General features: G+C 44.2%; 1 protein-coding gene across 2 annotated transcripts in view; it reads right to left on the bottom strand.

Moving 5' to 3' along the window:
* Positions 1 to 13,836, bottom strand: part of robo2 (roundabout, axon guidance receptor, homolog 2 (Drosophila)) — a 682,751-nt gene that overhangs the window by 45,749 nt on the left and 623,166 nt on the right. The gene's annotated exons all lie outside the window — the stretch shown is intronic.

Below are 13,836 nucleotides of genomic sequence, written 5' to 3'. Positions count from 1 at the left end.
ACACAATAATACACACACACACAAAACACATTAATACACACACACACATTAATACACATACGCACACATTAATAGACACATTAATAGACACACATTAATACACACACACACATTAATACACACACACACACACATTAATACACACACATGCATTAATACACACACAAACATATTAATACACACACATGCATTAATACACACACACACACACACATTAATACACACACACACATTAATACACACACACATTAATACACACACACACACACATTAATACACACACATGCATTAATACACATACACACACAAACACATTAATACACATACACACATTAATACACACACACACATTAATACACATACACACATAAATACACATACACACACATTAATAGACACATTAATAGACACACATTAATACACACACACACATCAATACACACACATCATTACACACACACATTAATACACACACATGCATTAATACACATACACACAAACACATTAATACACGCACACATTAATACACACACACATTAATAGACACACATTAATACACACACACATCAATACACACACATTATTACACACACACATATGCATTAATACACACACAACATTACACAAACACATTAATACACACACACATTGATACACATACACACATTAATACACACATACACATTAATACACACACATGAATACACACATGCATTAATACACACACACACACGCACACACGCACACACACACACAGATACATGTGCTGGATAAACACACGTCATTATCCATCCCCCACGCAGACTCACACATAACCTTATCCATTAACATCCATTGCTCTCTGCTGTACTCTCCCATCAACCCCTTCTGATGATGCCCAAACTGCCCTGGCCTGAGTTGATTAGCTATCATCCAGTCCCAGCCCTGAACCCTCACCCCTTTCCCTCCCCTACCAGGTCAACTTGTGGGCTGCTGCAGCCTGTGGATGGATGGATGTATGGATGGGGCCTGGCTCCATTTAACAGGTGTTGGGAGTCACTCCCACAGGTGTGGGGGCCATAAAAATCTCCCAATAGGACTTGAACCTGTCACAGGCGACTGGTCGGAGACCATTAGGGCCACTTTACTGTACAGTCACATCTCAGCCTCGTTACCACGGGCAACACAGATGGAGCTACTGTAGATGAGAGATGGAGCTAAAATGCCTTTGTTTGTGTGTCAGTTCGTTGGTACCACACTGGTTTCCAATGGCTGAACCATAGAGATGCATTCATATTTCATACTGTGTGTACTGTAGTCTAGAAATGTATCAATGTGTTATTTTCCTGTCCAAGGTAAAGAGAGGATGTAAAAGCAGTGCAGTGTGTCTACAGACAGAGGCATCCGGCAGAGTGTGGAATGAGAGGTTGAACTGAGCTTTTCATCGTTCTGTTCAAGGTCTCCACAGCAGCAGCAGCAGCAAGCCTTTCTTCTCTTATCCCTGAGAAATAGCTGGCTGCTGCTGTCTGTCAAACAGGCAGTATCATGTGATCAACCGGATGGCTTCTGCTAGAGGGAACATGGCACAAGAACACCTCACTGCTAGTGCCCTGCAGTCTCTATCCCTGTCTCAGACACGCTCAGTGATACATCCTAGCAGCCTTTAAAGCTGCGGTGTGCCTCCTGCCTAACCGGACTTTTGTCTCTGCTTCAGTGAGGTAACGTGATGTGCTGGGAGGAGGGGGAGATGAGGGGGAGGGGAGAGCCCCAGGACATGGTCAGGTAATGGGCGCTCTGCAGTCTTTCTCTCCCTCAGCCACAGAGCCACAGGTTCTAATGAGAAGAGCTGTTCCATGGAGGGGGACACCAAATGAACTGCAGCGCTGCAGAGACAGGAGGGAGGCGGGAGGCCCTGACAAGCTAAGAGCCCTCGTTGTGGTTCCTGAATGCCAAAACAGGCCCTCGGGGGCGAAGGAGTCATTCATATTGATGGATGTGCATCAGACACTTTTTATAGGGTAATACATCTCTTCCCCTACCACCTCCCCTTCTGTTTCTCACTGATACATTCCCCCACTCCGCTCCTTTCTTTCTCTCTCCCCAACCCATCTCTTTCTAAACACCATTTTCTTTTATCCCCCCCTCACATATACCTCCTGCTTTCACCCCTCCTTTCCTCCCTCGCTCTCAACATCTGTCAGCCTACAGTTTCCTGGCATTTGACAAAGAAAGAGAGAAATGGAGAGGGAGGGCCATGTTCTCTACACTGCACCACGGAATACCTAGTATATAGAGAAGTACTATACTACTGTCCCAGTACCAGACCTACAGCCCTACACCCCCCTAATAACCATCCACCATGCAGCACGGTACAGAGACCAGAAAGACAATTTGGAAGACAAAGTGTTGACACTGGAGATGGCTGCCTCGCTAATTAGAATAAGAATGATTTATATTGGGAGTATTTGGTATATGTGTTCTATTGGGAGTATTCTGTACTGTATATGTGTTCTATTCGGAGTATTTGGTTTATGGGTTCTATTTGGAGTTTTGGTATATGGGTTCTATTGGGAGTATTTGGTATATGGGTTCTATTGGGAGTATTTGGTATATGGGTTCTATTGGGAGTTGTGGTTATATGGGTTCCATTGGGAGTATTTGGTATATGGGTTCTATTGGGAGTATTTGGTATATGGGTTCTATTGGGAATATTTGGTATTTGGGTTCTATTGGGAGTTGTGGTTATATGGGTTCTATTGGGAGTATTTGGTATATGGGTTCTATTGGGAGTTGTGGTTATATGGGTTCTATTGGGAGTATTTGGTATATGGGTTCTATTGGGAGTATTTGGTATATGGGTTCCATTGGGAGTATTTGGTATATGGGTTCCATTGGGAGTATTTGGTATATGGGTTCCATTGGGAGTTGTTGGTTATATGGGTTCTATTGGGAGTATTTGGTATATGGGTTCTATTGGGAGTATTTGGTATATGGGTTCCATTGGGAGTTTTGGTTATATGGGTTCTATTGGGAGTATTTGGTATATGGGTTCCATTGGGAGTATTTGGTTATATGGGTTCCATTGGGAGTATTTGGTATATGGGTTCCATTGGGAGTTTTGGTTATATGGGTTCTATTGGGAGTATTTGGTATATGGGTTCCATTGGGAGTATTTGTATATGGGTTCCATTGGGAGTATTTGGTATATGGGTTCTATTGGGAGTATTTGGTATATGGGTTCTATTGGGAGTTGTGGTTATATGGGTTCTATTGAGAGTATTTGGTATATGGGTTCCATTGGGAGTATTTGGTATATGGGTTCCATTGGGAGTAGTTGGTATATGGGTTCCATTGGGAGTATTTGGTATATGGGTTCTATTGGGAGTATTTGGTATATGGGTTCCATTGGGAGTAGTTTGTATATGGGTTCTATTGGGAGTATTTGGTATATGGGTTCTATTGGGAATATTTGGTATTTGGGTTCTATTGGGAGTTGTGGTTATATGGGTTCTATTGGGAGTATTTGGTATATGGGTTCTATTGGGAGTATTTGGTATATGGGTTCCATTGGGAGTATTTGGTATATGGGTTCTATTGGGAGTTGTGGTTATATGGGTTCTATTGGGAGTATTTGGTATATGGGTTCCATTGGGAGTAGTTGGTATATGGGTTCTATTGGGAGTATTTGGTATATGGGTTCTATTGGGAGTTGTGGTTATATGGGTTCTATTGGGAGTATTTGGTATATGGGTCTATTGGGAGTATTTGGTATATGGGTTCTATTGGGAGTATTTGGTATATGGGTTATATTGGGAGTTGTGGTTATATGGGTTCTATTGGGAGTATTTGGTATATGGGTTCCATTGGGAGTTGTGGTTATATGGGTTCTATTGGGAGTATTTGGTATATGGGTTCTATTGGGAGTATTTGGTATATGGGTTCTATTGGGAGTATTTGGTATATGGGTTCCATTGGGAGTATTTGGTATATGGGTTCTATTGGGAGTATTTGGTATATGGGTTCTATTGGGAGTTGTGGTTATATGGGTTCTATTGAGAGTATTTGATATATTCTATTGGGTTCCATTGGGAGTATTTGGTATATGGGTTCCATTGGGAGTATTTGGTATATGGGTTCCATTGGGAGTATTTGGTATATGGGTTCTATTGGGAGTATTTGGTATATGGGTTCCATTGGGAGTATTTGGTATATGGGTTCTATTGGGAGTATTTGGTATATGGGTTCTATTGGGAATATTTGGTATTTGGGTTCTATTGGGAGTTGTGGTTATATGGGTTCTATTGGGAGTATTTGGTATATGGGTTCTATTGGGAGTATTTGGTATATGGGTTCCATTGGGAGTATTTGGTATATGGGTTCCATTGGGAGTATTTGGTATATGGGTTCTATTGGGAGTATTTGGTATATGGGTTCCATTGGGAGTATTTGGTATATGGGTTCTATTGGGAGTATTTGGTATATGGGTTCTATTGGGAGTTGTGGTTATATGGGTTCTATTGGGAGTATTTGGTATATGGGTTCTATTGGGAGTATTTGGTATATGGGTTCCATTGGGAGTATTTGGTATATGGGTTCTATTGGGAGTATTTGGTATATGGGTTCTATTGGGAGTATTTGGTATATGGGTTCCATTGGGAGTATTTGGTATATGGGTTCTATTGGGAGTATTTGGTATATGGGTTCTATTGGGAGTATTTGGTATATGGGTTCTATTGGGAGTATTTGGTATATGGGTTCCATTGGGAGTATTTGGTATATGGGTTCTATTGGGAGTATTTGGTATATGGGTTCTATTGGGAGTTGTGGTTATATGGGTTCTATTGAGAGTATTTGATATATGGGTTCCATTGGGAGTATTTGGTATATGGGTTCCATTGGGAGTATTTGGTATATGGGTTCCATTGGGAGTATTTGGTATATGGGTTCTATTGGGAGTATTTGGTATATGGGTTCCATTGGGAGTATTTGGTATATGGGTTCTATTGGGAGTATTTGGTATATGGGTTCTATTGGGAGTATTTGGTATATGGGTTCTATTGGGAGTTGTGGTTATATGGGTTCCATTGGGAGTATTTGGTATATGGGTTCTATTGGGAGTATTTGGTATATGGGTTCCATTGGGAGTATTTGGTATATGGGTTCTATTGGGAGTTGTGGTTATATGGGTTCTATTGGGAGTATTTGGTATATGGGTTCCATTGGGAGTATTTGGTATATGGGTTCTATTGGGAGTATTTGGTATATGGGTTCTATTGGGAGTATTTGGTATATGGGTTCTATTGGGAGTATTTGGTATATGGGTTCTATTGGGAGTATTTGGTATATGGGTTCTATTGGGAGTATTTGGTATATGGGTTCTATTGGGAGTTGTGGTTATATGGGTTCTATTGGGAGTATTTGGTATATGGGTTCTATTGGGAGTATTTGGTTATATGGGTTCTATTGGGAGTATTTGGTATATGGGTTCTATTGGGAGTATTTGGTATATGGGTTCCATTGGGAGTATTTGGTATATGGGTTCTATTGGGAGTATTTGGTATATGGGTTCTATTGGGAGTATTTGGTATATGGCTGTTGTGACTGTAGGGTGGGACGGCAATACGTCTTCTGGATCCTTGACAAGTTTACTTTTAATCCTAGTTGAGTTCGGGGATTTATTGCAGCCTTGGCAAAGAAATGATTTCAACTTGTGCTATTTTCCTGTCAACCTTTTTGGCTGTTTGTTGTGAAAGGTAGCAAACCTGAGTAACCACCCAGGATGCCTGACGCGCGACGAGCCATAAACAAGCCAGACCAGAGATATTAATCCCAATGCAACTACATAAATAAGATGTGTTCACGCTCCGCATGCCTACTGCTCAATACTACCCCCACTAAAAGCCTGCACATGAAATTACACTTAAGGCATGTTGAAACATGCATTTCCATTTGAGATTTCCGTTCATAGAGGATTCTGTCACTTCTGTCACTTAGCTCCTGAGTCCCGTGAAGGAATCTCCATAGCAACAGTGTTGGCAGAACCCGTTGGCAGCAGTGCTTAGTCCACTCTCTATAGCTCAGAATCTGCTCTGGCTAAAATATTGATCAGCGCTGAGATAATTATTATTAGCATCTCTCTAGTGACAGGGTGAGAAGGAATGGGTCCTTATCGCCTTTTATCAATTTCACACCAAAGTCAAGCCATTCAGGTCTACCAATCTGCAGCCTATTCATCTTCCATTAATCATTTATTCTGTGATGGATTAAGTGATTTGTTCAGTCAGGACAATTTGTCAGCAGCCAATGAGGAGCTGGGAACAGACGTGACTCCATTTGCTATTGTCTAATTAATGCAATAAACATCCCAGGTAACAAATGAACACATTTCCCTGTGATACTGGGCGGGTCACTCTCACTCTGCAGGGAAAGATGGGGAAGCTGCAACATCTGGGCTTTGATGTGACCACAGGGACCAGGATCAGGGCTTTGAAGTGACCACAGTCACCAGGATCAGGGCTTTGATGTGACCACAGTCACCAGGATCAGGGCTTTGGTGTGACCACAGGGACCAGGATCAGGGCTTTGATGTGTCCAGAGTGACCAGAATCAGGGCTTTGATGTTACCAGAGTGACCAGGATCAGGGCTTTGATGTGACCACAGTCACCAGGATCAGGGCTTTGATGTGACCACAGTCACCAGGATCAGGGCTTTGATGTGACCACAGGGACCAGGATCAGGGCTTTGATGTGACCACAGTGACCAGAATCAGGGCTTTGATGTGACCAGAGTGACCAGGATCAGGGCTTTGATGTGACCACAGTGACCAGGATTAGTGCTTTGATGTGACCAGGATCAGGGCTTTGATGTGTCCAGAGTGACCAGGATTAGGGCTTTGCTGTGACCACAGTGACCAGGATTAGGGCTTTGATGTGACCACAGTGACCAGGATTAGGGCTTTGATGTGACCACAGTGACCAGGATTAGGGCTTTGATGTGACCAGGATCAGGGCTTTGATGTGTCCAGAGTGACCAGGATCAGGGCTTTGATGTGACCACAGTGACCAGGATTAGGGCTTTGATGTGACCACAGTGACCAGGATCAGGGCTTTGATGTGTCCAGAGTGACCAGGATCAGGGCTTTGATGTGACCACAGTGACCAGGATTAGGGCTTTGATGTGACCAGGATCAGGGCTTTGATGTGTCCAGAGTGACCAGGATCAGGGCTTTGATGTGACCACAGTGACCAGGATTAGGGCTTTGATGTGACCAGGATCAGGGCTTTGACCAGCAGGATCAGGGCTTTGATGTGACCACAGTGACCAGGATTAGGGCTTTGATGTGACCACAGTGACCAGCATCAGGGCTTTGATGTGACCACAGTGACCAGGGCTTTGATGTGACCACAGTGACCAGGATCAGGGCTTTGATGTGACCACAGTGACCAGGATCAGGGCTTTGATGTTACCACAGTGACCAGGATTAGGGCTTTGATGTGACCACAGTGACCAGGATCAGGGCTTTGATGTTACCACAGTGACCAGGATCAGGGCTTTGATGTGACCACAGTGACCAGGATCAAGGCTTTCTGCTACTGTAGAAGCAGAGCTAGCTCCCGACTTAGTGCATCCTACCAATCTGGTGCTGTGTAGAAATGTCTCCCCTACTATGTCCTACCAATCTGGTGCTGTGTAGAAATGTCTCCCCTACTATGTCCTACCACTCTGGTGCTGTGTAGAAATGTCTCCCCTACTATGTCCTACCACTCTGGTGCTGTGTAGAAATGTCTCCCCTACTATGTCCTACCACTCTGGTGCTGTGTAGAAATGTCTCCCCTACTATGTCCTACCACTCTGGTGCTGTGTAGAAATGTCTCCCCCACTGACTTAAGCTATAGCAAATATAGTGCCACAGATACAGACCCCTCCAATCCCATCCGCCGGGGTGAGAATCAGAACCACTTATGTGGAAAATTGAAGGAAAAACACTACAGCAAAAAATAGATGAGAAAAGACATGGCAAGTGGCGTGGTTAATTCTTTGAGTGCTTGCTAGCGGCTCTCGCAGAAATACACACTATCCACACTATCCACACTATCCACACTATACACACTATCCACACTATCCACACTATACACACTATCCACACTATCCACACTATCCACACTATCCACACTATCCACACTATACACACTATCCACACTATCCACACTATCCACACTATACACACTATACACACTATCCACACTATCCACACCACACTATCCACACTATCCACACTATCCACACTATCCACACTATCACACATCCACACTATCCACACTATCCACACTATCCACACTATCCACACTATCCACACTATATACACAAACTATCCACACTATCCACACTATCCACACTATCCACACTATCCACACTATCCACACTATCCACACTATCCACACTATCCACACTATACACACTACACACACTACACACACACTACCCACACTATACACACTATCCACACTATACACACTATCTACACTATACAAACTATCCACACTATCCACACTATCCACACTATACACACTATCACACTATCCACACTATCCACACTATACAAACTATCCACACTATCCACACTATCCACCACACTATCCACACTATCCACACTATCCACACTATCCACTATCCACACTATCCACACTATCCACACTATCCACACTATCCACACTATACACACTATCCACACTATCCACATCTATCCACACTATCCACACACTATCCACACTATCCACACTACACACACTACACACACTATCCACACTATACACACTATCCACACTATACATACTATCCACACTATCCACACTATCCACTATCCACACTATCCACACTATCCACACTATCCACACTATCCACACTATATACACTATCCACACTATCCACACTATCCACACTATACACACTATCCACACTATACACACTATCCACACTATCCACACGATACACACTATCCACACTATACACACTACACACACTACACACACTATCCACATGCTATACACACACTATACACTATACACACACTATACACACACACACACACAAACACACAAACACAGGCACACACATAAACACACAGACAATATACACACAACCAGAAAAACTAACTCACATACAGATACACAAAGTAGACTAAATACTGGAAAAACACACTCAGACAAACAGACTGAGTGTGATTCTAGTTTAGAATCTCAGATGAAGTGTGTGAGCTCTGTGTGGATTTACTTATTTACTCAGGTGATAGATCAGTAGACAGACAGAAGCCCTGGCTTCTCTGGGAGCCTCCTGAATCCCTACAAAGGCTCAGTAACTGGTGTCATTGAGTAACCCCCCACACACACACACACACACACACACACACACACACACACACACACACACACACACACACACACACACACACACACACACACACACACACACACACACACACACACACACACACACACACACACACACACACACACACACACACAGGGCGAGCAGGCTGTGTGGGGTGCAGCAGAGGTACCTCCACACCTCTCCCCTGGGTAATTATTTGTACATTATTACATGTGCTCGGATCCCAGTCGCCTTGGCAAAGTGACAGGCAAATTTATCACTCCAGGGGGCTTCTGGGTTGCCGGCAGGGGAAGATAAATGATAAAATAAAAGCACTCTCTGCTTAAATTGTTTCTGCTAATTCTGTTGAGGAGATTTATGAGTCTGTCTATTGATGTGTGAACGGAGATGTGTTAGGAATGTATGTTTGCACACAGGTCTGTGTGTGACGTAAACACGCAGGTAGGGCCTATCAGTTATCTATAGATCCATCAGTCATCTATCAGCGTTAGAGCAGGCTTGCTCAGTGCAGTGAAGACATAATGCATATTTTATGAAGATGAGCCAAGGGCACTATAGTGAAGATGTGTAAAGCCCAGGATAGAGGACAGCACAGCTTTAGATGCAGGTTGTTGATAATAATACCATTGAGATTGAGCCTAATGTCTAATCTCATTCACCTTATTTAACACTTGTGTGGTGTTCGGGTCTGTGGGATCAATTTTCTATGTTTACTAAAATAAACATGATAAAAGGAATTATTTTTTCAACCTGAGATTCATTGGCCTTGGCTCATTTTCTGCGAAAAACATATAAAATAACAAATTTCATTGAGTGCCCACTATGCACCCCCCTACACATTTATATTACAGTGGACCCGAACACCACAAAAATAATCTCTGCTCAGAGGGCCTTATAAATAATTTTTGCACTTTGGAAGATGAGGATCATGTCTCTGTCAATTCAGAGTCTGACATTGAGTTGGAAGAAGAGGATGAGATTGACCCTCAGCCAGCCCCAGGACCAGCCCGTTAGCAACCAGCTCATCAGCAGCCTGCAGGAGGAGAAATGGTTTTCTTGCCCAAGAAATGAGCCATGCTGCATGGCTGCCAATGTGATAAGGATGCAACCAGGGCCGAGCAGGCTGTGTGGGGTGCAGCGGTTACTCAACCAGGGCCGAGCAGGCTGTGTGGTTGCAGCGGTTACTCAACCAGGGCCGAGCAGGCAGTGTGGGGTGTAGTGGTTACTCAACCAGGGCCGAGCATGCTGTGTGGGGTGTAGCGGTTACTCAACCAGGGACGAGCAGGCTGTGTGGGGTGTAGCGTTTACTCAACCAGGGCCGAGCAGGCTGTGTGGGGTGTAGCGGTTACTCAACCAGGGCCGATCAGGCTGTGTGGGGTGCAGCGGTTACTCAACCAGGGCCGAGCAGGCTGTGTGGGGTGTAGCGGTTACTCAACCAGGGCTGAGCAGGCTGTGTGGGGTGCAGCGGTTACTCAACCAGGGCCGAGCAGGCTGTGTGGGGTGTAGCGGTTACTCAACCAGGGCCGAGCAGGCTGTGTGGGGTGTAGCGGTTACTCAACCAGGGCCGAGCAGGCTGTGTGGGGTGCAGCGGTTACTCAACCAGGGCCGAGCAGGCTGTGTGGGGTGTAGCGGTTACTCAACCAGGGCCGAGCAGGCTTTATGGGGTGCAGCGGTTACTCAACCAGGGCCGAGCAGGCTGTATGGGGTGTAGCGGTTACTCAACCAGGGCCGAGCAGGCTGTATGGGGTGCAACGGTTACTCAACCAGGGCCGAGCAGGCTGTGTGGGGTGTAGCGGTTACTCAACCAGGGCCGAGCAGGCTGTGTGGGGTGCAGCGGTTACTCAACCAGGGCCGAGCAGGCTGTATGGGGTGCAGCGGTTACTCAACCAGGGCCGAGCAGGCTGTGTTTGATGTAGCGGTTACTCAACCAGGGCCGAGCAGGCTGTGTGGGGTGCAGCGGTTACTCAACCAGGGCCGAGCAGGCTGTGTGGGGTGCAGCGGTTACTCAACCAGGGCCGAGCAGGCTGTGTGGGGTGCAGCGGTTACTCATGTGCAGGACATAAAGTCTTCTTTTGAATTGCCCCTTCAGGCAGTACATACCGTCTAAATATGGAATCAAGATCTGGGCTGCCTGTGATGACTACAGCTGGCAAAGAAGAATCCTTCGCTGGCCACTTGTGATATTCTTCAAGATCTTGGACAGCTCGGCGTACAACGCGTATGTCATCTGGATGGCATTGAACCCATATTGGAACAGAGGGAAGCTCCAGAGGAGACGGCTCTTTCTCTATGGAGCTGGGTAAGGCACTGGTAAGACCTCCAATCCAGAGGAAGCAACATTGGACCCCAGCTTCTGCAGCCATCCTGAGGAGGATTCAGGAAGTGGATGTTGGTGACCCATCCGCCCGACTCACAGAACCAACAACTCCAATACCGGAAGCACGTTTGAGTGATGTTTTTGCATGTGTGTATGTCTGACTCCCCTACCTTGGCCTGCTCTAACTATATATGTGAGTGAGATGTTAGTAGAATTCCTGAACTAAGTGTTTTCCTCATTCAAGAAAGAAGCACTATGATGTGTGTGGACCCATGAAGGACAGGAAGACAGAGTACACATGCATCAAGTGCAATAAATACATTTGCAACACACACAGAAAAACTCTGTTAGTTGCGGCTCATTTATCATTTCCATTAAATACAGTATGTCAGATTTGTCCAATTTGTTCAGTTCAAAGCAAAAAACATCAATAGTAATGAACACCTGTAAACCTTATTTCATTTATATTTGTTCAAGATAAACTTGATTAATTCCACCCATGTCATGATTCTAATAGATTTTTGTTGACAAAAATCACATTTTATTAATAAGAAGAATAGTGCTTTTATTGATAAATGTGATCTAGCAGAGGTAAATGGCACATTTTAACCATATATGTCTATATTGCTTGTAATTGATATAAGTCAACATCTAAGTATTAATTATTTTTACGCAAATTGTTATGGCTGTATTGTTTTAAAAACCCAATAATATCGTGGGTCCATCAGACCCGTGAACATTGGGTGAATAACAAAAACATGAACATCACACAAGGGTTAATAACACGGAAACAAAACGATGTCAGAACGTTCTGTTACATGGAGGTCTTCCTTTGTGGCCTTCTTTCCGTTTTGCGCACGTTAGCTAGCTATCTCAAAATACCAAGAAACATCTTTCAAAGTCAAATGGCAAGTCTGTGCCACATCCATGGATTATTCAAGAGTGGGAGGACGAAATAGAAAATGGCCACATATCGCCAACAAAGACATTGTCAATTATTTCATATTGTCTCTCGGTGTGGATGGGTCAGAGATGAGGAGATACAAAAGTACAGATGAATATAAATTCCTCCACAGCGGCAAAGTTAGACGCTTATTCATTGTCTTGAGGATGACAACCTGGTGTTCCTCAAAGCGGATGTCCAGCCAAGTCAAAGCGAAACACACCATCATCCTGCCTGGATTCTTGTATCTTCAGTCAGCACGGTGGAGACTGCAGGGTGTTCTTGTGTTGCAAGGCAGGGGAAGTCTTGTAGTCATTAATCTCCAATACTATGGAAGGTAGCTAGCTAGCTGGCTTTTTCTTTATCAGAACTTTATCATAACCTTTTTATGACTGATATGTTTGATGTTAGCTAGTTACTTAGCTAGCTGGCTAATTGTGATGATACCATATCACTGACCAGAACTGATAATGTTAACTAGTACAGCATGCCCACGTGATTCTTGGTTTCAGCGACTCATTGTGTAGTATATCAGCCTAATCTCGAATGGCAATGAGGTAGGTACAGAATCATGGTGAGTTTTACAATCAAATAGGAAATGACCAACACAACCTAGACCTACTAGTTAAAAGGAAACTGTGTAAAATAGTAAACTGTGAATACCATGTAAACTAGTGTGCTGTACTGTAATTGACTATTCTAACAGTAGTGTTTTGTTGGCGGAGCAGAATGCTGTGTATGGAGGATTGACAGGGGTGTTCTGTACAGATTAACATTGCCAATGGAACTCTGCGACACAGCAGAATTTATCTCCAAAAAGGTTTAGTGAGATCTGTTTCAAACATCACAAACAAAGTGAAGAGTTCTCTGACAGCACCCCGGCCACATCTCCATCTCTACATCCAAATCCTGCGTACCACTCCCACAATGCACTTAAGAAGAGTTTAGAAGGGGCCAAGGTTCGAGTAGTGAGCTTTCTGCACAAGTACATCAAAGCTAAACCAAACAGTCATCATGTTCCAACCGCAGCAGCACAGCTACATCAGCCTCATGGTGAACACGGCATGAACCATGCAGTGACAGAAACGCTTGTCATTTTATGACATTTATGTTAAGCTGGAGGAGTATAAATGAGCCAGCTTGGAGGACTTCACTAATCCACAGAGTGCCTCCCAATCGTGGTATGACGCTCGTAAAATTCCCACCACT

The sequence above is a fragment of the Oncorhynchus gorbuscha genome, linkage group LG13, assembly GCF_021184085.1.
Source record: "Oncorhynchus gorbuscha isolate QuinsamMale2020 ecotype Even-year linkage group LG13, OgorEven_v1.0, whole genome shotgun sequence".
Taxonomy (NCBI): Eukaryota; Metazoa; Chordata; class Actinopteri; order Salmoniformes; family Salmonidae; genus Oncorhynchus; species Oncorhynchus gorbuscha.
The sequence above is the reverse complement of the archived record's forward strand: the minus strand, read 5'-3'. Positions and strand labels throughout refer to the sequence as shown.